This window comes from Puma concolor, chromosome C2 (genome assembly GCF_028749965.1).
Source record: "Puma concolor isolate L17-30 chromosome C2, mPumCon1.1.hap2, whole genome shotgun sequence".
Classification (NCBI taxonomy): Eukaryota; Metazoa; Chordata; class Mammalia; order Carnivora; family Felidae; genus Puma; species Puma concolor.
Window position 1 is genome coordinate 83849292 of NC_141675.1, and position 26140 is coordinate 83875431.

Consider the following 26140-nt stretch of genomic DNA (forward strand, 5'->3'; position numbering starts at 1 on the left):
TAACTATAGCTGGTGTGCCTGCTTTCAGGTGCTTCTCATCTTCTATGGATGAAAAGATAGATCGCTACCTCTACTAGAACCATATCTACAGTTAAAATAATAAAATCTGAAAAGAATCTCCCAAAGTGTGTGTATGCGTGGGGGGCAAGGAGGGAAGAGGGACTGAGAACAGGTAAGCTTCAAGGTATCATCTTTATCTCTTCTAAATTCCTTTTAGCTTTATTTCCTAGTTTCCAGCTGGGCTCCAACCACCTGAATTTGTTGTATCTGTTATCTTCAGACTCATGAGGTATTACAATAATGGACATTTTAATCATTGTAATTTAGAAAATCCTGCCTTTGGCTGTATTATATGCAATGCTTCTACACACTAAGTATTAGTCCGCTAACACTTAAACACCAAATTCATCAATAGACACACATTTCATAGCCAAACAATGCTTTAAGTTTTTTATACATGCAGCTCCTACTTTTAATTTGAAAAATTATCAAAATACTAATAAAATTCTCAAAACAAATAAAGGAGCAAGAGAATATGAAGTTTCAATGGTTGTTTTACTCTGGGGAAACTTTTTTTTCTCCAACAAGGCCCACAACACCACTGGGGCTTTTTTTCACTCCACCATTACTCTTTTGGAGAATGGAAAGAACCCTTATCAGCACTTTGCAACCACAGATGCAAACTAGAGGTGCCGTGAGGTTTAACCAGGACAAAATACAATCAGACACATCAATGATTCTTGAAGATTGAAAAAAAAAAAAAAAAAAAACCAAAAACCATGACAAATCTACTAGATAATCAGTCCATTGTTTTTAAAAAATATCACATTTTAAAAAATCTCCTGTATAGTATATCAACAAAATAGCTGGTACACTGGGCTGATGCTCTGTCAGGCTGAAAGCTGGTTCTGAAACTGCCAATGGCCAGGTACCCAGAATTTGGCATGTAAGAGTGCTGCATTGCCTCTATGGCTCACCACTCGCCTCTGTCAACTCAACATCAGCTGCTGGTTTGCAAGAACATTCCCTTGGGTACCCAAATGCTGCTAACAGCAGTTTTATTACATTCTTCCATGGTTTTGTGAAGCTGAGCAAGCTGGATCTTCATGGAGAACAGAGCAAAACAGAGTTCGGAGTATGTTAACTAGTGAAAATTTTAGAATGCATTAGCTTTGCCCTAGGAAGCAGGGCATTTGGTTTATTTGGAAAATAAAGGGTTAGCTTGAGAAGAGATAGGAATTCTGCTTTTCTCTTACATCATGGTTTAATGTAACTTAATTTTCCAATGAAAATAATTTATTTCTCCAGTGGGAGATTTAGTATGAAATTACCACCGCAGTTAAGATGATCAAAAAACTCATTGGCTACCTTTCAAAATAGTTATCCAATTAGGGGCTGATGATACAGTGATTGAAAAGGTGGCTGTATTTTCCCTTGAAATCTTAATAGGTCTCTGCACTTGCCCTTAGGAACCATAATTTAGTACATTCTAAAAGCCCAGGCGCTAGGCTTTTTGCAAAGTGCTTAGGATGCACAGATAAGTCACACTTGGCCCTTGTCTTCTAGGGATTGGTAGTCTAGCCAGGATGGGGACCTGCTTCCCCATGTGCCTTGAGCGAACCACAGGAAGGACAAATTAGATTTGAAAATCACCAAAAGATTGTAGATTCAGCTGCTGACACATTTCCACTTATACAAAAACACGAACTAAGGAATGGATACCTTCTCTTCTAAAAGGACTCCAGGAAGTTATAGGTACAGAAGGTTAAGTCTGGTGACACATTAATGAGATATCACAAGGAATTAAGTGTTGATATTTATGGCACTTAATTTTCTCTCTCCATATTTGTGTATTAAAATACAAACACACACACACACACACACACACACACACACACACACAACACAAAAAATATGACCTGACATCACAATAGCAATAGAAACTAATAATATCTAGCAACAATTTTTCAGCATCTGGGAGCAATTGATACTCATCTGTATGACACAGGCATGTGGCCTCATCCCCAACTGATGTGTCTACATGGAGCTTGAAAATGAGCAGAGGCCCTGACTATCTCCTACTGTGTACCCTCATTTCACAAGTGCACAAATGAGAAATATGACATCCACCTCTCCACACATACAAGAAAATGGTTTACTATGCCATCCAAGATGATTTCCTCTCTCCTCTGATGGCTAATCCTTTCCTCATACAGCATGAGTGGGGTCCCTGACATGAGAATTTTAAGGTGGTAATGCTCCATGGTACAGAAAGGCCAAGGAGGAAGGAATGTAAAGTTGATGGTGGGCACTGGGGAAGATAGGAAGAATCTTGACAGTTGTATACTCTGTTTCTGGAGAAATAGGAGGTAGAAATTGTTTCAGATAACTCAAGGGGAAAAAAAAGTTAACTTTTCATAGCCAAAGGACAGGCTGTGATGGTTAGTTTTGTGTGTCTGCTTGACTGAGCTAAGGGATTCCCAGACACCTGGCAAAACTGATTGCTGGCTGTGTCTATGAGAGTGTTTCTGGAAGAGACTGGCATTTGAATAATTAGATTGAGCAATGTAGATGGTTATCATCCAATCCTTAGAGGGCCTGAATGTAACAAAAAGGCAGAAGAGTGAATTTGCTCTTTGCTTGAGTTGAGACATCCATCCTCTCCTCCAACAATGTGGCTCCAGGTTCTCAGGCCCTCAGACTCAGACTGGATCACACCCAGCTCTAATCACAGGACTTCTTGGCCTCCATAATCATGTCAGCCAATATAGATCCTATTGGTTCTGTGTATCTGGAAAACCCTGACTAATATTTGTGCATTGGAAGTGGAAGATCCTTTCTTATTTAGGCAGAGCCTTACTAATTGATCTCCTAAAAATTAGTGAGCAGTTTTGCACATCAAAAAGCCTCTAACATAATTCCTAAGAGACAGAATCTGTCATATTCACATGGAAATTATTAAGGGATAAGAGAGAACATGGGAGCTTACATTTTTGGAAAGTCCAGTCTTGGACCCAAGCTCAAAGAGAACAAAACAAAAACAAAAACAGCACAGGTGGGACCCATACTGTAAAACTGGATACTCTGAAGGTACAGAAAACCATAATTAAAAAAAGAAAAAAGAAAAAACCTGGGAATATCTGCTCTGTGTTTTCAGATAAATACGTGAAGTAATGGGCTTGCTAGAATAAGGGATGATTGATGAGATTAAAAGATATCTTAGAGACATTCAGTCTGAAATTATTAAGGAAGCTGGCTGAGAATAGAAAAGAAGCAAAAGCCAAATTAATTCCACATTGGAAATGGAAAAGAATGGAACTGGCACTATAAAAAATTAAATCATTGATTAAAGAAGAAATTCTGCCTTAAGTCAGGAAAATATGAAAAGTTATGAAGAGAAGATAATAAATACAAAGGCTATAGATTTATCTCTACAAATAATTTGTATCCCTAAAGAACGAGTCTTGTTTAATGGAATAGAAGCAACAATCAATTAAATAAAGGAAACAGTTCCTGAGTTGAAGACCAACCAGAGTTGCAATTATCATGTTCCAGACAAAATGTAATCAATCTGGCAAAGAAAACAATGGCTGACATTGAAGGAGCCTCCTGCTATCCAGAACCAACAGGAGCCAGGCCCAGGAATTCCTCGGGTCCTCTGCCTTCAAGCCAGACAGATCCAGTTCAAATCATGGCTTTACAACTTTACAAACTGTATGAATATCGGAAAGTGACTTCACATCAAGCTTGCCCCATTTGATGTCTACAACTTAACACTGAGTAGTAAAAATGCTACTTCAAAACATTTTCTCACCCCAACACATCCCCATCCCTACTGAAAAATCCATTTTGCTAATCTCCCAGGGCATCTGACTCAGTCTGAGTAGGCTTCCTCATTCCTCACTCCATATTCCACAGCTTCTTTCCACCAGACCTGGATGAATCTGGAAGGAATGATATAAAGGAAGGAAAGGAAAGATCAGAGAAAGAAGGAAGAAGCGCCAAGGTCATCCTCCTGGGAACAGTAGCAACTGTCCTCAAAAGAAAATCACAATTAACTTTTAATAAAATATTCCCAAAGGAATGTTACCTTCATCCTCCAGAGGTGATATCTTATTATAAAAGAAGCTTTGCCTGGATACTCCAACCATTCCCCCTGTTAGTTTATTTCTGCCATTCATTTTCATTACAAATTCATTTTCATAAATCTGAATTGCCATAAAATCCAAATTAATAGCTTCCAATAACTCCAATAACTACAGTAGCCATCACATTAATTAACTCTGTACAATGATTTTTCCCACAGACTTACCTGAAAGCTACCTAGCTGAAAGTATTGCCCATTCCTTTTCTATTAGGCAGACTGACTTTCTAGGCTTTTATTTTCTAGAGCAGGATGACTTGGGTCCCCCACAAAGAGGAGACTTGGTGTGCTCAGACTCTCTTAAACTCTATCCATGTCTGTATAGATTCGATGCCAAAAGCTGGGACTTACACAAATCCTCCTTCTCCTTTGTCCCCAAGTATCATTTTCATTAGAAATTAGGATCAAACCTTTAAAGTAAACTTTTTCTTTTTTAAAAAAATGTTTATTTGTTTATTTTGAGAGAGAGAGAGAGAGAGAGAGAGAGAGAGAGAATTCCAAGCAGGCTCCACGCTGTCAGCATAGAGCCTGATGTGGGTCTCACACCCACAAACCATGAGATCATGATCTGAGCTGAAACCAAGAGTCAGACGATTAAATGACTGAGCCACCCAGGCACCCCTACAGTAAACTTTTTCTACCAATGTTTTCCCTTATCCCATTTTATAGTCACAGTTTTATCTACTACTTGAAGTAGTAAGTCATAATTACAGCTTTTAATTATGTGGTCTCCACAAATGCATAAATACTTATCTGTTTAGTATATTTTATCTCCAAAGATCCTTAGGAGACCTGGTTGTCAAGAAACCTATCTGCTCCAGATTTTTCTACCAAATAACTAGACTAGAGGCAAACCTCTTTCAAGGCTTGAGGTAATAAAGCTAACTGGTGAAGGAGACAGTGCCAGAGTGCTGGTTTTCATCCAATGTGCTTTCCAGGCATGCCATATACAATACAGGAGCATGCCTTGGAAAGGTTGAGGACAGAGAAAGCAATCAAGTAAGGTAATCTGTGTGAAAGTACTTAGTAAACACAGTTACTGATACGATTATATGCAGCAGGGCATGGGGGTAGGGTCTATACAATGAAAAGGGCCCTGGATTTAGAATTGGAAGACCTGATCATAACTGTAGCTTAGGAAATGTCATATCACCACTTCAAGAATCAATTTTCCTAAATGTTCTATAGGTCAAGAATTATCTTTTTGTCAGAGTGCCTACTACTGAGTGCAGCACATAGTAGGCTCTCAAGAAATTAAGTCCAAGGCTGACAGGTGGCTAGTTCTCTGGTCCTTCACAGGCAGCACGACTGGCTTCCTTTAAAGTCCATAAAGTCTTAGGCAACAGAGTACCCTCAGCCAAACACACTGGTCCAATCCCATTGGCCCCTGCCTGGCCAGCTCCCTGAAGGTAGCCTTTCAGCAATATATAGTCTTCCTGATGGAGCAGGCTCTCATGTCAGAGAAGTCACTTAAAAACTAAATCATTATTATAAAACATAAAGAAACATATTCAAGCTATCAGAATATTAAACAGGTTCTGACTCCTATTCAGCATCGTTTTACCCTCTCACTGTGGTTTCCTTCCAGCTGCAATCAATATACATTTTGGCAGAAGAGATGCTAAAGAAAAAACCTTCCAGTTTGTTTCCAAGGATTTCATTTTCCCCTGTACACATAGATCCTACAATAGTGGTAGCAACAACCACTTTTTCTGTGCTCTGTATTAATTGACCTAGCATTGCACTTGCATTATATAACCCAATTACATAGACTGACATGTAATCCAACCCCCCACATTAGAGGGTCAGAATGGCCACGTGAGCTGCTCCAAGTCCTGCCACTAATGGGTGATAGAGCAAACCCCAGGTATATGAATATGGAGACGAACATGCTTAACAGCACACTGTCTGCCTCCACTTTTTTCAAGATATATGGAAAAGGAGGTAGCTAGAATTTTGAAGTTAACTCAATGTCCTTCTCATTGTAATATACCTTAATAATTCATTTTGTGCCAACCAAATCAATCCATCGTGAGATATTAAAAAGGTATCTTTATAATAAGATGAAGAGATTGTATAACCCCAATGAAATCAGTGTGCTTTAAATTAGACCAGGAGTGCCAATGGAGTAGCACTGAATGTGAGCACTTCCTGTTTTAAATGAGCGATAGACTTGCCAAGTGGTTATCTTGGCACTGGGCTAGCAGTAGTGAACAGAAAAGACATGATCCCTCCTCACAAGGACCTCACAGTCTAGCCAGGAGTTAAATAAATCACATACAGACACTATTTAAATATAGGATTATAAATCTTGATTAGTTTTACCAAATAAATGCAGCGGTGTGTGTGTGACATAATTTAGTTTCAGAATAAGGGAAGACAGAGAGACAGACAGATGGGTGGATGATACATCTCACTCTGGTGGAGTGTGAAAAATTGATTGAATAGGCATGAAAACAAGACAGAAGGCAAACACATCGAACATACAAACTAGCAGAAATGAATAAATTGCAAAAAGTACCACAAGTGCTAAAGAGACGTGGATGCATTTGGAGATGGGTGGGGTTACGGCAAAGGTAGTAACTTGGAGCCTGTGTCTGGAGAGAAAAAGTTATCTCTCAACTGAATGCACAAGTCTTGCCAGGGGTTGAATTTAAAATAAAACATCTATTAGAAATGCAGGAATTTGTGGTGCTTTGGTGGCTCAGTCAGTTGAGCGTCCGACTTTGGTTCAGGTCATGAGCTCACGGTTTGTGGTTTTGAGCGGTTTGTGGGTTCGAGACTCTGTGCTGACAGCTCAGAGTCTGGAGCCTGCTTGGGATTCTGTTTCTGTCTCTGTCTCTGTCTCTGTCTCTCTGCCCCTCCCCTGCTCACACTCTGTCTCTCTCTCAAAAATAACCATTAAAAAAAATTTAGAAATGCAGGAATTCACAGCATCGGTTTCAACATCAAGTAGTAATTATATCTTCACTTGTTATAAATTTTCTGTTAGACTTTGGAAAATGGAAGGTAGGTAGGTTTTTACAGATGCATTGAATAGTATGTGCTAAACACAACAGCTTCTAAAGAATCCTGAAAACAATTAAATGTTTAGTTTTTTATCTTGGCATTTTCATCCTCTCATCTTTTGCTTAGGCATGCTACTTTTTTTTAATCTGTAATTTTTAAAACCCTAAAAATAAATCCTGCACTTTTTTAGCAAAGCTGAAATTGCAAGATAACAGCAGATGATCTAAAATAACCTGATCTGGTCACAAACATAGCCCATATCTAACAATTTCCCCTCTATATGTCTGCAATAGGAAGGGTTCTGTAGAGTATAAACGGCTGTAGCATACATAAGGCTCTGTCTGGTTCACCCATCCATTAGCTGCCACCTTCTGTGATCCTCTGAAAGTTAACTCAAGCCAGTGGCATCAGTCAAGAGTCTCGGCATATTGTACTGAAATGGCAAGTGATCTAATAGATGATCTAACACAAAGGATAATATATTGGGATATAGCTACAGGCAGATAAACCTAGTTCTAAAAATAATATAAGCAGAGTAAATGGACTAGAGTTCCCAGGTGGAGGTTTACTGATTGTGCATTACTTTGACTCACAAAACTGCTAGGGCACTAAATAAATATTTATTGTGTTTCCTACCTTAAAGGCATCTGCAGTCTAGTACACCAATGAATATGGTTAGAGTGTTATTAGTGCTATCATGGACATATATACAGAGTATAATGGGGGCCGAAAGGAAGTTTCGTTCAATTCTCCTTGAGACTCAGAGAATAGCTTAACAGAGGTGATAGACATTGAGTTCTGAAGATGAGCAGATGTTTGCCAGGTGGAGGGAGGATGTGTGAAATGGGAGGGAGAACTGGGTTGAGCTGTGTCAAATGTATGACATTTGGCTAGCTAGACTCTATATGGTTATCTCAGATAGGGCCTCACTGAGATCTATTTCACTTGCCAGCTGTCATCTTCATCCTAGCATGAACACTGCAATATCATGAGTGTGAAAGTCAGTTTTGAACAAATAAATGGAGGGCATGGAAATGATAGGAGGGAAGGGAATGGTTTAACATACGAAGTGCAAGAATCTAGACTACCCTACAGAGATTCCAAGAAGATGGTAGGAAAACACCAAGAAGGTTGTAGGAGAGTGATGTGATTATTTTTGTGCTTCAAAAAAAATCTCTTTGGTTGGGGAGTAGATGTACTGGAGGGGACAGAAGTGGAGGTTCAGAGAAGAGATGAAGAGTTAAGGGACCTCGTAGAGATTATACTCTCTGTTTGTTACTGTGTCTGGGTTGGGAAAAAAGGACCCATAGCAGTCAATTATTAAAGACAAAAAGATTGTGGGGCTTTCTATGGAAATGTCATAAATTGCTTATATTCTGTAGCCACCAGTTTCCCAGCTGTCAGAAGCTAACCCAATGCACAGTAGAGGCTCTGAATGAGTAGGTAGAAATGTTCATCATCACTTATCAGCTGTGTGACTTGGAGCCAATTAGGCTATTTAGCCTTTTCCCTTACCGAAAGATAGGTATAAGATACCCTCCCTGGTCCTTTGCACCCTTTCTACAAAGGCCACAGGAGGGATGAATGGGATAGCCCTTTAGAGACTAGAAATACTCTAGTTAGGTGAGAAGCTGAAGGTTGCTGTGAAGTGAAGGCATTCAGCAAAGCATCTCGTGCTTCTTGGCCAACAAAAAAAAAGGAAAATTCCAGGACTATGTAAGAAATCTGAAGCTATGTAAGCCCACATCCAGTGCTATAATGTCATGTGATTTTAAGTTAAAGGAAGATAACTTTCATTATAAACTGGACTAAAATAAAATTATGAACCCTTAGGTTGCCCTAGAAAGGAACTCATATAGACAAATTCTTTTATTTCCCCAATGAAGAAACTGGGACCTAGGAAGAGAGCTTGGCTTACTCAATGTTACAGCAACTTAATGGCCAAGCCAGGACTAGAATTGACCTTTCTTGACATCCAGTCCAATAGTCTTCTATAATAAGCTGCATGAGTGATCATGATGGGAAACATGGAGGTTTTCTGTGTTCCATAGAGCCCTACAATGGTGTGCAAAGGGCTTGGGCTAGGGTGGGAGATGATAAAGAACAACCCTCTCCAACACCTCCCAGCCCAACTGCTTTGAGAACAACTCTTGGTTTGTTTTTAATATTTATTTATTTTTGAGAGAGAGAGAGAGAGAGAGAGTCAGAGCATGAGCGGGGGAGGAGCAGAGAGAGAGAGAAGGAGACACAGAATCCGAAGCAGGCTCCAGGCTCTGAGCTGTCAACACAGAGCCCAAGGTGGGACTCGAACCCACAAGCCATAAGATCATGACCTGAGCCAGAGTCAGACACTTAACCACTGAGCCACCCAGGCGTCCTTGGATTTTTTAATAAAAGTATTAAAAAATAAGGTTTTCCTGCTGCCAAAAAGAAAAAGGAAATCACTATAGTGTCAAAACATTGTTTTTTTTTTTCAGCTTGATACAAATAAACCTGAAAATTCCAAGTCAATGAACACATACTAAAATTGTCACTTAAAGCTTGCACTCATGTCTATTTACCTCAAAATCCTGCATACATATCATCAAGCAGCTTGGAAGGTGCATACAGCTTTTCCCCATGACTAATCATCACATGTTACCATTCAAGCACAAGAGGACAGATCAGTGAGAAGGCATGGTTATTTACCAAACTGTTGAAGTGATAACACAAACAGACTTCTTTAAAAGAAATAGAGCATAGGAGAAGACTGTGTGGGCTTCTTTTAGTCCCCTTTATTCACCAATTTGCTTGAATTTCCATAAATGTTTCAGTTGCCGAGCTTCTGTGCTGCCAAGGAATCCATCTAGGCCATAGAAGCATGCAGCTCAGGCACAAAGATGAAGTTTAGGACCCTTGGCACTTGGCACTAACAAGAAGAATTAGAAGTATTCTACAAGATAAAGGGTTGGCCCTGATCCACTGAGTCCCCTCACCCTGTCTCCCCCTCTCACCTCCATTTCTGAACACAGTTCATGAGCTTCTCCCATGTGTCAGATTCTGGGCAAAGCACACTGGGAGATACAGAAAAAAATAAGGCATAGATTAGAGCACAATATAAAAGGCAATAAGAGCATGCTTAGAGGTGCAGGTGTCATGCTTTAGCATAATGAGTGATCACTTCAAGGTGAAGGCTCTGGCTAGGCAAAGGTGATGTTTGAACCAAGCCTTGGTAGGAAACTGAGGATCCAAAGAGTATTTTTTATCCATGAAATGAGTAAATCCAGATGATTCACCTCCCTGTGTCTCCTTAGCATGAGGAGGTGTCCTCATCATTGATTTACTCTCTACGGGTTACATGTCTGTACCAGCAGGTTGCCTTGAGGAATCCCAGAAAGGGGACAACAACAAAGAAGCCTCTGGTGTTAGCAAGAAAAGTGCAAACACTATTACACAGAATTACAACAGATCTCCTATGTTCATGAAGGCTACACCGAGAGACGTTTCCAAATCACCCAGTCCTCAACTCCAGCTCATTCCACTATCAGTGCAGGGTATTTTATAACTAGGTGTTCTCACTAAGTCATCACTCTGACATGCAGCTTTGCAGCCCTGAGCGTTCACATCCACACTGAAGATTGTTGGTACCCTATCTCATTTCATCCCTAGAACGACCCAAGTGGTGGTTATTGTCCTCGTGACAAATTATTACATGCCATAGACTGTGGTCAGTTGCTTTATAAATAATCAAAACACCATGAATTCTAGAAATGCTGATGCCAAAATCTGGCCAATGTAATCCACAGAAGGAAGAGGTTCAGCATTTGCGATGCACATTTAGAAACTATACAATCCATCCATATTTCATTATTCATTGGTGAACACTTATTACATCCAATACATTATGTAAAAACAAAATGATAAATAAATGACTGTGAATAGTATGTTAGTTAGAAATCTTGAGTCTGGAGACCTAGCAAGAGGGCCACTCTGTGATTAAAAGACAGTTACTAATCTCTGGGTATCCATTTTCTTCAACTGTGCAAAAGGGGACAGTGCATGGTAGATTTTGTAATCCCTAAATTGCTTTCCACTGCTAAAAATGTCAGTGCTACTAGTAATTTAAAAAAATGCAGTTAGATGGATAAAAGTCCCTGTTAAATAAGTATTCTTCAGTCTGTAAATCCTCAGAGATGCAAATGTTCATTCAAGGAAAGGACCTAAGCTTTTATTCAGCATTAGGTGAGGTACAAGATTTTAATACAGGTGTGCTTTTTTCCTAAAAGAGAGAAAAATGAACTCTGAAGAAAGGGAGAGAGTGGTTTGTTCGAGCCTTATGCATAAATGCAGAGGACAGAAGCCTACTGAGGTTTGCAGTTACAGTCAGAGAAAGGGAGTAGAGAAATATACAACAAAGACTTTGGAGGAAGATGGTAACCTTTCTTAAGCTTTACAGCCTTCCCATGTTTTTATTCTTTCTGTCACCATCTGTCTACCAGTGTGATCAGTGTTTTTGTCATCAAAATGGATAGGGCCTGAGTACTTGTCTTTAGGAGCAGACAGGAGAGGCTGAGCTAGAGAAACTGGTATCACCCTGTAGTCAGTCCCAGAGATAGAGTAAGTGGTGGTGGGCGGTGGGGGTGGGTGGGAATCAGGTGAGTGACCGAAGCCTGTGGACAGCCTTAGCACTGGCAGGGATGGAACAGTTCCCGGGACAGAGCATCATCAGCACCCACTTGGGCTGGACAATGGCCCATGGCATTGATTATGTGAATAGGCATGGATGTGTAGAGCTCATATTCAGACAGTTTTTCTGTCCTTTAAAGTGAGCAAAGGAAAAAGTCTCTAACCTTTTTTTAAGTGAGAGTATGTAAGAACCCAAGATTTAAGATCATCTATATAGTGACATGTATGATAAACCAATAATTCTTGCATTCATTATTTTCTAAGGTGATCATACAATTTATTATACAAACTCAGGCACTTCTGGGTCTAGAAGGAGATGCTATTGATTATCACCCTAAGACAAAAGGTATGAACAGGGACATATGTAGTCTATCTATAAAGTTCTTTGCTCATTACCTACCATTTCACCTGATTCATTTGAAGGGGACAGAATGGAGGTTTTTATGCCTATTTTATAGATGAGGAATCTGATATTCGGAGAGGCAAAGTGTTTTGCCCAAGACACATAGATAGTAAGCTTACAATACTCAAAAATTAATGATAAAGTAAAATAGATAAAATTCTGATAAAGTATGCATACACATACATAACACTAAAAAATAAAGAGTCCAAAGGTCATATGTGCATATAAAAATAGGTTACTAAAATGTGTGAAATTCAGCCTTCCTCAAAAGGAACTACTTTGCAAGGCACTCAAGAATGGCTAAGCAGATCAGTGAGAACAATCTAGGTGTGTGCAGTGTGGCTCACCATTCACATTGATTGTGAAGACTTGGTGAGATCCAGCAGTGTGTATCTCCCATACTCCCATAGGGTCCCAAACCCAAGACACCACCTCTGGTGGTCAGGCCCCTCAGGCTGACATATCCTAGGTAATACCAGATGAGAGGTTACACTATTGACAAGTCCTGTTCATGTGAGGAGTTAGAGGATAATGAAGACACCCATCATACATATACAAAACTAGAAGCTCACAAGTATTCTTGACAGTTCAAATAAAAGCATGAATCAGTTCTCTGTCCCCTGTTGTGGTAGGTGTTTGGAATTCTCCATTGGGCCAGTCCCTGAAACAGCTCACACCACTATAACCTGAAGAGTAAGCATGATGCTATTAACCAACATAAGACTTCCTAGACAGAACAGGAGACCTTTGGAGAAAGAGGTGCAGAGTCCTAGAAGACTAGAGATGAAAGAAATCTGAGAGAACAGCAAGCCCTCTATTCCCAGAATGGGAAGAGGCCTCAGAAACTATGAGTCTAAGTCAAATTGCAAATTAGAGGCAGAGCTGGCTTCAGGCTTTCATGGTACACAGTTCTCTCAAGTAACTGTGCATGGGACTGAATTAGAGTGGATTCATTATATGTGCCTGTGAGCTGCATCATATTTCTCAAAAATTTGTATGTTGAAATCTTAACACCCAGTACCCTAAAATGTAACCATATTTGGAGATAGGGTATTTACAAAGGTAAGTCAAGTTAAAATGAAGCCATGAAGATGGGCCCTAATCCTCTATGATGGGTATCCTTATAAAAGGGGGAAATTTGAAGACAGACATGTATGCTGGGAAATCACCATGTGAAGATGAAGAGAGAGACAGAGGCTTCCTCCCACCAAGGAATGACAAGGAAGCAAGCTATAAAAAAGCTGGGGGGAAGGCATGGAAAAGATTTTCCCTCAGAAAGAACCAACCCTGCTGACACCTTGACCTTGGGATTTCTAGCCTCCAGAACTATGAAATGATCAATTTCTGTTGATCAAATCACTCAGTTTGTTGTACTTTGTTTGAACGGCCCTAGAAAACTAGTGCAATGGGTTTGGGACAGACACACAGTTTCTCCAGTGTGTAATCAGTCCCTGGTCTGCAGTCTGGATTTGCTCATTCTGTAGTGATAGGCTGTTTTTCTGGCCCCAACCCAAATATGTGCCACAGAGACGGCTTGACTTTGGACATTATGAAAAGTCCATTACTCTTACACAGACATTAAGGTGGCAGGCGGGAGCACCTGGGTGGCCCAGTCAGTTAAGCATCTGACTTTGGCTCAGGTCAAGATCTCGCAGTTCGTGAGTTCAAGCCCTGCATCGGGCTCTGTGCAGACAGCTCAGATCCTGGAGCCTGCTTTGGATTCTGTGTCTCCCTCTCTCTCTGCCCCTCCCCCACTTGTTCTCTCTCTCTTTCTCTCTCTGTCTCTCTCACTGTCTCTCTCTCAAAATTAAAATAAACATTAAACAATTACAAAAAGAAAGAAGGCATGCCAAACAGTGGCCTCACTCCTTCCTCACCTTTCCAACTGTGACCCTCTAGATAATCAGCACAAAATCCCCTCAGTTCCCACTGAGAGTTGACTGAGCCCAGTTCTACAGGCAAACCTGAGTCCAGCATTTATCATAACTTGTGAACTTATGAGTTAACATGACTTCACCCCTCTGCCCCATTCCTTATGTCACCCCTGAAGAAGGCCAGGCCAGAGAGAACTCTAGATGTTGTACCAGGTAAACTCTAGGACATGAAGTGATATATTCCAAGCTCTGGCCTAGGATGTTTTGGATATACACATAGAGAGAATCCTCTACTCTTGGACCTGTATTTCCAATTGCTTCACTATGAGTAATATTCTCTAATCATTTTACTGGCTACTTGAGTATATAGTCTTTTTTCTTTTTCTTTCAACAGGAAGACGCAAATGACTCCAAAGAGTAGGAAGCTCTAAGTTCGGAAATTGACAAAAAGCCACTTGGTCTGTGCCAGAGCAGACCAGTAGAGATGCAATGTGACCTCACTCTTTCTTTATGTGTTTTAAGGCAAGCTGCCTCTCCCAGAGGCCTGTGGATGATGCCAAAGACAGATTCTGGCAGGTTTTCTGACTTACACTGAGGACGTCCCCTAAGTGGACTCCCTGGCAGTACAGTTCTGAATTAGGCTGCACTGGCCCATAAGCGTGGTGCAGACTGATTCAGACCTCATTCACCGAAGAAGAAACACCAGAATCATTTACAGATTAAGGCCTAACACTACATTCTTGACCAATATGAAATCATTCTACTGGGCCAGCTAGGCCTACTGTCGAAATGCTTTCTAGGTCTGCCCTACCAAGAGTAAGACATCCTAAGAATATCTACACTAGAGCTCCTTCTTCTGGGTGTGCTGTATACAAGTTGCTATCTCAATACTTAACGACGAAATCGTAACTAACATCTACTAGGCCCTTACTAGGTGCCAGGCTAAGTGCCTCAAATGGTTTTCCTCTATTGTGTGCTAATCTTCACAACTCTGTGAGGTACATGCTTTGATTATTCCCTCTTTACAGATGAAGGAACTGAGACAGAGACAGACTGGTAAAGTAAATCGCTCAAATTCACGGAGCTAGTGAACAGCAGGTGCAGAAGGTGGAGCCACGCTGGCTGCAGAGCTCACACTTTTCACCACCACCCTAGCTTGCTTGTCACCCTGGTAGCCCCGACTGTAGCTGTATCTTCCCCTCTGTGAGCTTTCTGAGGTCTGGAACTACTCCTCTCTTGGCCTTGTCCTCTTGTCACCTGCATTCAATGATTGATGTGGGGTGACTCATCTGTGTCCCCACACCCCAATCAAGAAACACCGTCTCCCTGCACTTAACTTTCTCAGTTCCTCTTAGATCATTTAACAGTGTTCTGCCTTATGGTTGTTGGCAAATCTTAAACCTCCGTCTTTTCCTCCCAGTTCATATATGTGCAAAATTCATAGCGGAGCCATGCTTGAAATTTCCCCAAAGCCCACCGTATGTCCTTGAGTTTAGTAAGATTTTCTCCATAGATACACGAAATGAATGAAAACAGGGTCAGGTCCATGGCATGATACAGAATCCAGGGCCTTCCTGAAAGCCAGTGCAGTTTCAGCTTCCTACATCCACTATAACAGGACTTTTGACACTGCTCACAGGGGATGAGGAGGACCTGGAATTCACTTAAGAGCCCTGGTTCTTAAACTCAAGTATGCTTGAGAATCCTCCTGGAGGGCTTACTGAAACACAGGCTGCTGGGTCTCACCCTAGAGTTTCTGATTCAGGAGGTCTAGGCTGGGGTCTGAAATATGCACTCTTAATAAGTTCCAGGGTGAGGCTAATGTGGCAGGATTGGGGCCCACGCTTTTGAAAAGCACTGTTCTAGAGCTCCGCTTTGGAGAGTAATAAGTATTTTAAGTAAAAAGGAAATAAGTAGATATGTAAGAAGCATCCCAGTGGAGTAAGGTTGTATGTGGCAGAAATACAGGAAGCATGGCAGGTCAGGCTTGCACGGCGAATGTGAGCATCTGCTGAGGCTGGAGTGTGAGATGTGCAAAGTGGGGTGTGGGAAGATAAGCAGTAGCTTGGACTTGACCCAAAAGATAAACAGTTCAGCTCAATCTTTAGATCATAAAGAGATTTGGATTTACCTTCTCATTCAGGAAAGCCCTAACCCTCATCAACCCCATACACCTTGGACCACCACACCCTGGGATCAAAACTAAAGGCCAAACATCTTATTGTTCTAAAGCTTCTAAACCATGACAGATGATTTGTGTGGCTTCTCCATACAGCTGAACAGGCAGTGGGGCTTTGGAGGTAGAAGGTCAGTGGGTCCTCCAGCTCAGGAAGAAGAATTACTTCCTGAACTGGAGGAGCATAAAGCTCTCTGTCTCATTCCCTTCACCATCAGGTGCACTTGTGCTAGTAAAACACCATATTTTAAAAGATGGAAATAACAAAAGCAAACCTTTCCTTTGGCTCCCATGTTAGCAAAAGATTTCCATACTGTGGGCTTCTTCTGTCAATAGAAAAAAAAAAAAAATAGGTTGCCCCATGTGTTCTATTCCATCATTGCTAAGAAAGCAGTTTTTAGAAGGCAGAAACAGAGATATGGCAGGGGAGGGATTTCATAGGGCCCTCAGCAACATCTGGAAATAAGCATCACTGCTCTGAATCTTTTGAACAAATAATTGGAGGGAGGGGGGAATGATTAGAAGAGTTTTGCCACATCCAGGCATAAAACGAAGTGGAAAGAGCGATGCCAGCTACAGAAGGACATGGTACAAAAGGAACAGGAGACTCCACCCAGGGCCCAGGTTGAAAGAGGTAAGGGAGCTGGAGGGGCTACAAACTCAAATGGACTCAGGCGAGGATGCAGGTTGGGAGGTGGGGTAGAAAGGAAAGTGAAGAAGAGGATTATTGCAGGGGTGATTCAGGTCATTACATGGAGAGAGTCAAAGAGGTTAGACTGTGAGGTGAGCTCTGGTGCAGACAGAAGAAAAGCCAACAACTGAAAAGACCAGTGATTGCACAGCAGGAAGCCCAACAGGGGACGTGAGAGGCATCTGAACAGCCCATCCAGACAAGCTCAGGTTCACAATGTGACTTCCTTCCCTCTCTTTAACCCTAGCTTCTATATTTATAAATGAATGGAATCTTTTAACTTTTCTCGGAGGGTCTCCTAGCTCTCAAGTACATGAGGAGATGCATTCTTGCATCCATTCAGTCTACAAAAAAAAAAAAAGGCACCCACAATTTGCCAGGTATTTCCATTCTAGAGCCATAATAATAATATAGAAAGTGACCCTATCTTTAAGGACCAGACTCATGAGCCACCAGGATCACAGAACAGGAAGACTTAGAGTCTGCCCTAAATTGGGCCTAATAATTTATTTACACAAAGATATTTAATGAGGCCCTGGTGCTGGGCCCAGCTGACCAAGTCCTCAAGTAGATCTGCTGTGTAATAATGTAGTCAGCTCAGGAATGCTCTTCAAACATTTCATTCATTCATCCAGTGCCATTCCTGAGTGTATGCCACTGAGCTCAATACAAACCAGACCATAGAATCTGTGTTTTGTTGTAAATCATAGAGGCGAGAAGGGCACTGTCAGAAGATGGGCAGTGAGGTGTCCATTTCAGGAGACAAGGTAAGAGGTAATGAATGTCTGAACTGAGAGAGTAGAACCAGAGAGACACCATGATTTAAACTAGAGATAAGAGGGGTGCCTGGGTGGCTCAGTTAATTAGGTGTCTGACTTCAGCTCTGGTCATGATCTCAAGGTTCATGGGTTCGAGCCCCACATCGAGCCTGGAACCTGCTCTGGATTCTGCCTCCCTCTCTCTCTGCCCACCCCTGCTTGAGCTCCATCTCTGTCTCTCAAAAATGAATAAATGTTAAAAAAAATTATTAAAAACTGTAGTATATTAAAATTAATATACAATAAAATATTATTAAAATGTTTTAATAAACTAGGGCTAAGAAAGTGGTGCATGGGGTCAGTGGGGGCAGGGGCTCCTGACGATGACCCTAAGTTTCCCATAGATTGTGGCCCCATTTGGCAAGTTGAGAAAATGGGCAGGGGAGTGATCAGGGAGAAAATGAGAAATTCCATCAGAGCCAGTAAAATTTGAGGTGCTTTGGGTCTGAAGTTGGGGAGAAAACTCTGGACTAGAGACATACAAGTCACAAGAATACAGGAGGCACTGGAGACTAGGAGCAGATGACATCTTCAAGAGAGAAGGGCTAAATAGAGGTCTCCATCCCCCTTGTCCCTTCCCCCCAAAATACAAGGTCTAGCAGCAGAGGGCTCCTACTTTTAAAAGTTGCTCCTTGACCAAAAAGATTTAGAAAGGAAAAAAGAAAGTTCATGAAGAAGGAAAAATGTCAGCTAGCTGGAAGGCATGTTTTTGTTTTTCTTTTTCTTTTCTTTCCCAAGCATTATACAAATCCTCCTTTTAGCTTAAGCAAGTAACTAAAGGGATACAGGGAGCAATGGTCACTACCTACTGGCTTACCATACAAGCTCCTTGGCATCATAAATATCATTTAGTCAGCCCCATCCCTAAGCCTAGAAAATGAAGAAGAGGGGCATGGCTAGGGTTATGATATGACGATCTCAGGTTTTCTTTACATTTCTTTTGATTTGTACCAGGGGGGAGAAAATCTCAGAATGTTTCATAGACATTCTAACAGTCCCAGCATATGATGCTATTCCTGTCCCCACTCTTTTTATAAAAATGGAGGGGTTAAGACAGTGGGAAATAGGACTGTTTCCCCCTCATCTTCTCATGAGCTGATCAAGAGTCAGAACAAAGCCAAAAGCCAAGGTCTTGATTTTTTTTTTATAGAACAAGGTTTCGCTAGGTCAGGAGAAATGGTAACACACACCCCAAGCTTTATGTTTCAGTAACTCCTCCAGCAGTGGTCTAGAAAGCCCTTCATGAACCAGGTGGCAGCCTGGAGCAAGCAAGGTGAACAGCAGACGTCCGACAACCTCTACTATGAGCTCCTTAACACACACGTGTTTGAGTGCACACAAACATGTGTGTTTTCTCTTCCCCACCTCTCTCCAACCCCTTCCCTTTTTTTTTTCTCACATAAATGTAGATCTTGTAAGGCATTGTCCACCCTGGTTTCAAATCTCTGGCCCTGAGGCAAGAAAACCCAAACCTGGTCCGATTTCAGTTCCATCTCTAATGTTTACTAGTTACAGTCTTGGATGATGTCCTTCACCTCAGGACTTGTTTCCTCATCTCTCAAGGGAGAGGTTGGGACTAACTCAGCTCTAAGTTTCATTCTTCCCTCAATAATAGATGAGGTTCCACTGACTAAGACTTATTTCATCTAAAACATAATTTTCTGGAAATTAGGGTATTGTATGATAAAGAATGGGTCTGGTCTTTGCCCTGGGTTCCTGTCATGGATGTGCTAAACCCCTGGAATTTTCCAAATGATAAGAATGCCTTTGTTATTCACGGTGGGCCCTTGAACTACATCTGAGTTTAAGCTAAGGCAATAACTCATGACTGGAGCTGGCTGTTCCAGAAAGACCAACTAAGTGATTAGAGGGTTAGGACTTTGAGGTACAGTTCAAGAGGAGAGGGAAGCTGGAGAATAAGTCATTCATATGATCAGTGTTTCAATCAATCATGCCTCAGTAATGAAAACCTAATTAAAAACTCTGGACACTTAGGCTCAGGTAAGCCTCTTCACTGGAGAACACACCAATATGCCAGGAGGGTGGCATTTCTGATCCTACAGAAAGACTGCCAGGAAGCTCCATGTTTGGGATCCTCTCAGACCTAGTCTTATGAGTCTCTTCATTTGCTCCTGATTTAGATCCTTTATAATAAAGCTATAAGCCAAACAGCAATGCTTTCCTAAATTCTGTGAGTTGTTCTAGCAAATTATCTAAATCTGAAAGGTGTCATGGGAAGACCCTCTGAATTTGTAACCAGTTGGTTAGAAGTGAAGGTGTCCCGGGGAACCCCAAGACAGTCTTGTTGGAGACTATGCCCTAACCTGTGGAATGGATGTGAACTGCAGGCGGTTAGCGTCAGAAATTGCAGTGTTGCTTGTGATACACCTGTTGGACAATAATTATAATTTGCATATGTCCTTAGACAAATGAATAGACCCCACACACCCACAGTGGTCTCTGACATACAGTTGGTGCTGTGCTCTGGCAGCAGCAGATCCTAAGTGTTACATGATCACAAGAGATCAGCTGCTGCCATCCTCTTATAACATCATGGTGATCTTTGTGTGATGAATGACATGAAAACTTCTTCGAGATGTCAAAGAGGACACATTTATCTGCACTAGCACCTCCTAACAGGGCTTTAAAAAGAAACGTTCCCCTGCTATATTAAGCAGCTGTTACAAAGTTTGAAAAAAAATTCTAGGGGGTAGCAGCCATCATTTAGGAGTTGACTAAAGCCCTGCCTAATACATCATCTCTTTAACCACTACTCTGTGGGGCTTATTTTTATCATTCTCAAGCAGTCCAAATGTTGGCCATCCATAAAATTCATTTCTTTTTTTCCTTCCTACAGGCACAAGGGACAGAATTGAAATCACTGATACAACTGAGCCAAAATAAATTTCAGAGTATCTTTTTGTTCTAAGGCAAACTCAATCTCTAAGCTCCTGTGTGCAGTTATAAACATCAATTAATTTATCACCACTAGAAGCAAAAAGGAGAGAATCTGGCATTCTTTTTGGAAAGGTCAAACTAAGTTCTACAGCCATTTTCATCATCCATGACTATTAAAGACCACAATCCTACCTCAGTGGTTGTGTCCCTCCCAAATTCAAGTGTTGAAGCCCTAACCCCCAATGGCATGGTATTTGGAGATAGGGTTTAGGCAGGTAATTGGGTTTAGATAAAAACATGAAAGTGAGGCCCTCATGATGGGATTAGTGCCCTTGAAGAAGACAGACAGACTGCTACCTGCTCCCTGTCCCACTCCACATATCTATCTCTTTATCTCTCATGCTGTTGCACCAAGGAAAGGCCATGTGGCTGTGTAGTGAGGAGGTGGTAATCCACAAGCCAGAAAGCAAGACCTCACAGGAACCAAACCTTGCTAGCACCTTGATCTTGGACTTCCCAGCCTCCAGAACTATGAGAAATAAATGTTTGTTATATAAGCCACTCAATCTATGGTATTGGGTTACGGCAGCCTAAGCTTACTAAGACAGCAATATTCAAATTGTGTGTTCTATGAGTCACCTTGGGGGTGATTGCTCTCTAGGCAACATCTTGGGATCCTCACCCTGAGATTCTGAATTAGTAGGTCCAAGTTGAGTCCAATAAATCTGCATGATTCAAGCTTTCCAGGAAATCCTAACACAGGTAATCTGCAGAAACACCAAGGAACCCTTTGGATTGCTTCTCCCCATAGGTCACCACTGGCACAGCACAGCACATCCTGTCCACAGCTGACTGTGTTCATGAAGCTAAAATGGAAACCTACATCAGACCACCAGCTCTGTGGTATATAATGTCGGTGAGAAGTGAGTAATCATCACGGGTGATATGTTATAAAAACTGATCAAAGACTCCTCGACTCTGCCCCATGCCAATCAAGACCAACTGATCGTGATTTGTTTTTTCATTTAGAAAAAGGCCAAGCAGCTGCCTGTTTGCTTTTTTCTCTCCAGGGCCATTTTAGGAAGTTCATCTGCTCTAAACAGCTGCTCACAAGCAGAATTGATCCTTGCAGAAAAATGACTGTAGGACCCCACTCCAGAGGTGACATATGTTAAACTATTTTCCACTTTTTGCTTTCCTTTGATGGAAAAGAAAATATGAATAGTAGCTTCTTCTTTCAATAATTAAAAATTAAGGTAAAAAGTATTTTGACAAATCACATTTCCATAAAGTGTTACATTTATGATGCCCTTTTTTTTAGTCATTATCATGACATACCTTTATAAAGCACTTTTAACAGGAATCAAAGAACTCAACTCCCTTATGCATTCAACATTTTGTAATTTAAAAAGTTCACATATCTTTCATGGTCTCCATGATGATCCTTGCAACAGACAAGGTATATAATATTATCCCAGGTTAGATAGTATTAAACCTGGACACAAATGAGGCGTATGGCCTGGGTTCAAATCTCAGTTCTTCTACTTAACTTGCTATGTGGCCTCGGGTAACTTAACTTGTTGTGACTCAGTTTCCTCATCTACAGAATGAAGATAATAGGGCCCGTCTCACAGTATTGTTATTAACAAACTAATTATTTCTAAAGTGTCTGCCTCATAGTAAATACTGTGTGTGTGTGTGTGTGTGTGTGTGTGTGTGAAAGTGTGTGAAATAAAATTAAATTCAATGAGCACTGAGCATTTGAGTATTCACAACATGTCATGTCCTGAATGAGGATGTGGACATAGGAGATTTAAGCCATAGCCTCTGACCTCAAGGAGCTCTGAGAGGAGTGTTGAGAGGGAAACAGAAGATTCTACAAACATAAGACAACTTCTTTGGTACCATGAGACAACAGCCAGAGCAAAATGGACTGGGGGAATGGAAGGGAAGGCGATAGGGGCAGGTATTAATTACTACAGGGCACAGTACTAGAGGAAGAACAGGAATTTGCCAAGTAAACTGGAGGGATATGACAGGGAACAGTAGGTGCTCAGGACAAGGGTGCAATATGTGTGAGCAATAACAGTACTGCCATATCTTTAGTGCTTGTTACATATACAAAAACTGCTGTATTTAATAGTTTATCTGCATTTTACTGGAACCTGACAATAATACTTCAAGGTTGGCCCCACTATGATGGCTTTAGAAATGAAGAACTTAAAGCTTAGAAAGGCTTATGATCTATTTTTCTAGAACATACCATAAGTGGCAGAACCCATCTGTCTCCAAGACTGGAGCTGCACAGGCTGTTTTCAGGGGCCCCTGAGTCCTGGAGGCAAGTCTGTGGCACAATCAGATTTTGTGAAGAAAGTAGAGGAAAGAGCTAGAAAGAGGTGGGGGGTAAAGAGAATGACTTTTGATGGGCTGAGTTTGTTTTTAAATAGGATAGACTTGAGCACGTTGATAAGCTGAGAAGTCAGCAGAGAGAGAGGATAAAAAACCAGAGACACAAGAAGGTGCCAACACAGCATCCCACAAGACACAGAAGGTGACAGGACCCAGGGTAAAGGTTGATAAGCTTAGAATGAAGAGTCAACCTTTGTTCTGAGCAAGGAGGAGGGAAGAAAGGCACAGGTAGAGGCAAGTTCATATATGAGGAAAGGGGTGGGAAAGTTGGGATCAGACCACAACGTAGGCCTATATGACCTTAGGAAAGTCACCGGAGTTAATGGAAGATGCCCCTGCCCCTCCCTCTCCCCACAGTGAAGGATCCAGGGTGACCCCACCATTGTCCTTCACCACCTTATGCCCCAGGTACTCTGAACATGATGCAGCTGTTTACTAAAATATTAACTTACATCTGTTCTCCTTTTCCTTTGCTATTTGAAGTAGGTCACTTAAAGTAGTATTTCCTTGACTCAGGGATTTTTTCTGGTGAGGAAAACAGAAGCTATCTGAAGGTCTTAGCTCTTGGAAAAGAATGAAATCATTGAGGAGACTATGAAATGGGTCTCCTTAGAACATCTAGATGGGGAGAGGGGATGATGTTCCCTCAGGACTAAAGACATTTGGAGGAGAGTGCTGATGCGGAAGCAGGATAGAGGCAAAGAGCAGTACTCTGGGGAGCAGAACCCAAGACAAGAAGATCTCTTGATAGCAATAAAGATGTGCATGCCTCAGGCATGGCAAGTCCTCCATAACAGTGGTCAATGACCACAAACGCTCTGGGGCTCATCAGACCCGGGTAAGGCCCTTGATTCCATCTGGAAAAGGCAGTAAGACCCGATAATGAATTACCACCAGGCATGGAGCATCAAAGTCCAATTTAGGCTGATTTAATTGGAAGAAGAGAAAGGCAGATTTCTTTTGCGTCTGAGTTAGTAGGTAACAAGCCACATTCAATACACTGTTCATTTGCTGTTCCAAATACAAACCTGCATTTTCTTCTTGTCTCTGCTCACCCTGTGACCTTCCCTACTCTGGAGATTCTGAATGCCCAGTGCCTGCCTTCTGTCCAGAAAGAACACAAATGCCCCCTCCTGGATTGAGCCTTTATTCTTTGAGGGGGAAGAGGAATGTCGCTTTGTCTCCCATTATAGTTTATCCTATTACATATATGTGTATTCCATTAATCTGCAGGCCCTGAGAGGATCTCATTCATCACTGAGTCCTTCCTACCACCTACTACAATTGAACTTTATGCACACATAGTAGGTTCACAGGAGGTAAATCATTTGTCACTGAAAAAATTAACTAACAAAATATGAAGATTCAATTTGAGATTAGTAAGCTTCAATTACTTAAAGAATTATAGCTCAGGATCTATGAATCACCTTTAAGATTCTGTTAGAATTTTTCTTCACTCAGAACATGATTCGTATAGATAAAGCACTGTTTACCCACCAGACTCAGTTTTACCTATCAGGTCAATATGTCAGCAAAGAATACTCACTTTTTAAGTGTCATCTAGGTGACATCTAAACATAGTGTTTTTTTAAAGTTTATTTTATTTATTTTGAGAGACAGAGCACACAGGTGGAGGGGCAAAGAGGAAGGAGATAAAGCATCCCAAGCAGGCTCCACACTGTCAGCACAGAGACTAACATGGGCTTGAGGGCACGAACCATGAGATCATGACCTGACATGAAATCAAGAGCCTGATACTTAACCGACTGAGCCACCCAAGCACCCCCTAAGCATAATTTTATATCCTTCAAACGGGAATGCTAACATTTTCAAAACTGTAGTAAGCCCTGAAAAATGGTGGCTGGAAATCTCTCTGCAGACACAATTGAACATTATTTTTTTTTAATTTTTTAAATATTCATTTATTTTTGAGAGAGTGAGCATGCAAGCAGGGGTGGGGGGAGCAAAGAGAGGGAAGAGAGAGAGAAAGCCCAATATGGGGCTTGAACCCACAAATCATGAAGTCACGACCTGAGCCAAAGTCAGACGCTCAACCAACTAAGCCACCCAGGTGCCCCAACATAAGAGAACTTCATACACATATTTTTCTGTGCTACTAAACCAAGCATCATCTGTTGTCTTATAACCATGGGCAAGAGCGGAAAAACCCATTTGCACTCATCAGAATCTCCCAGCTGTGTTCCCTTCATTGTCTTGCTCCAAGTTTTACCCCTTTCTTTTAATGAAGCTGGCAAGTTTTTGCAGAGAAGTCCAGTGCAAGTGACTGATGCCAGCATTTCTTATCAGATTCACTCATTATTGGCTCCACGTGGGCAATGCTGCAGAGCTTTCCAAGGTGTTTGCATTTCTGGAACCAACAAGCAGACAAGGAAGGGGCCCAAGACAGCTGGTGAAGAAAATAAGAGAAGGTGATAGTACAGGCTCAGGAAAGAAGGGTTGCTTTTCTTTCAAAAGCTAGCACATCAAGGGTAAGTCACAAAGGGATCATGGTGTGAGAAGAAGTGACTGCAGTTGGGACCCTGCTGGATCAGGAGCCATAAAGCCTGACCATGAGTTCAACTTCCCTATTGCTCAAGTGGGTGACCTTGCCTCAGTCACCCAACCATGCTGATCTTCCATTTCCTTACTGTAATGAGGAGAAATGATTGTCCTAGGTAACTTATAACAACACTTCTTCAACTTTACAGGGCTAAGGGGCTTAGTAAACGCAAATTCTAGCTCAGTAGGTCTGGGTGGGGCATTTCTACCAAGCTCCTGGGTGACACAGATCTGCTGGTTTGTAGAATTCATTTTGATAACAAGGCCATATAGATTATGGAGGAGACTGAACGAGTCAAGGGAAAGGGAAATACTATTTAAAGTGCCATGTATTAAGGAAAGCTATTATGATTAGCAATAATAGGAATAGGTGCTTTCTGTGGGTCTACTTCAGTACAGCATTTCCTAGAGTTGTTTCTGCCAATGATCTGAACCTGTTTTTAAGGGCTTCCCTCCCCTTTCCTACCTCTCAGTTTATTCTCAGTGCAGTTGGT

The 26140-nt window shown here is 41.4% G+C and overlaps 1 protein-coding gene and 1 non-coding gene across 2 annotated transcripts in view; both read right to left on the reverse strand.

The window, feature by feature from the left end:
- FGF12 (fibroblast growth factor 12) overlaps positions 1 to 26140 on the reverse strand; it is a 564772-nt gene that overhangs the window by 505013 nt on the left and 33619 nt on the right. The window lies entirely within an intron of this gene.
- TRNAQ-CUG (transfer RNA glutamine (anticodon CUG)) lies at positions 9444 to 9527 on the reverse strand. Its single transcript is given in 2 exon segments — positions 9444 to 9480; positions 9492 to 9527. It is a non-coding gene; the product is annotated as a tRNA-Gln (tRNA).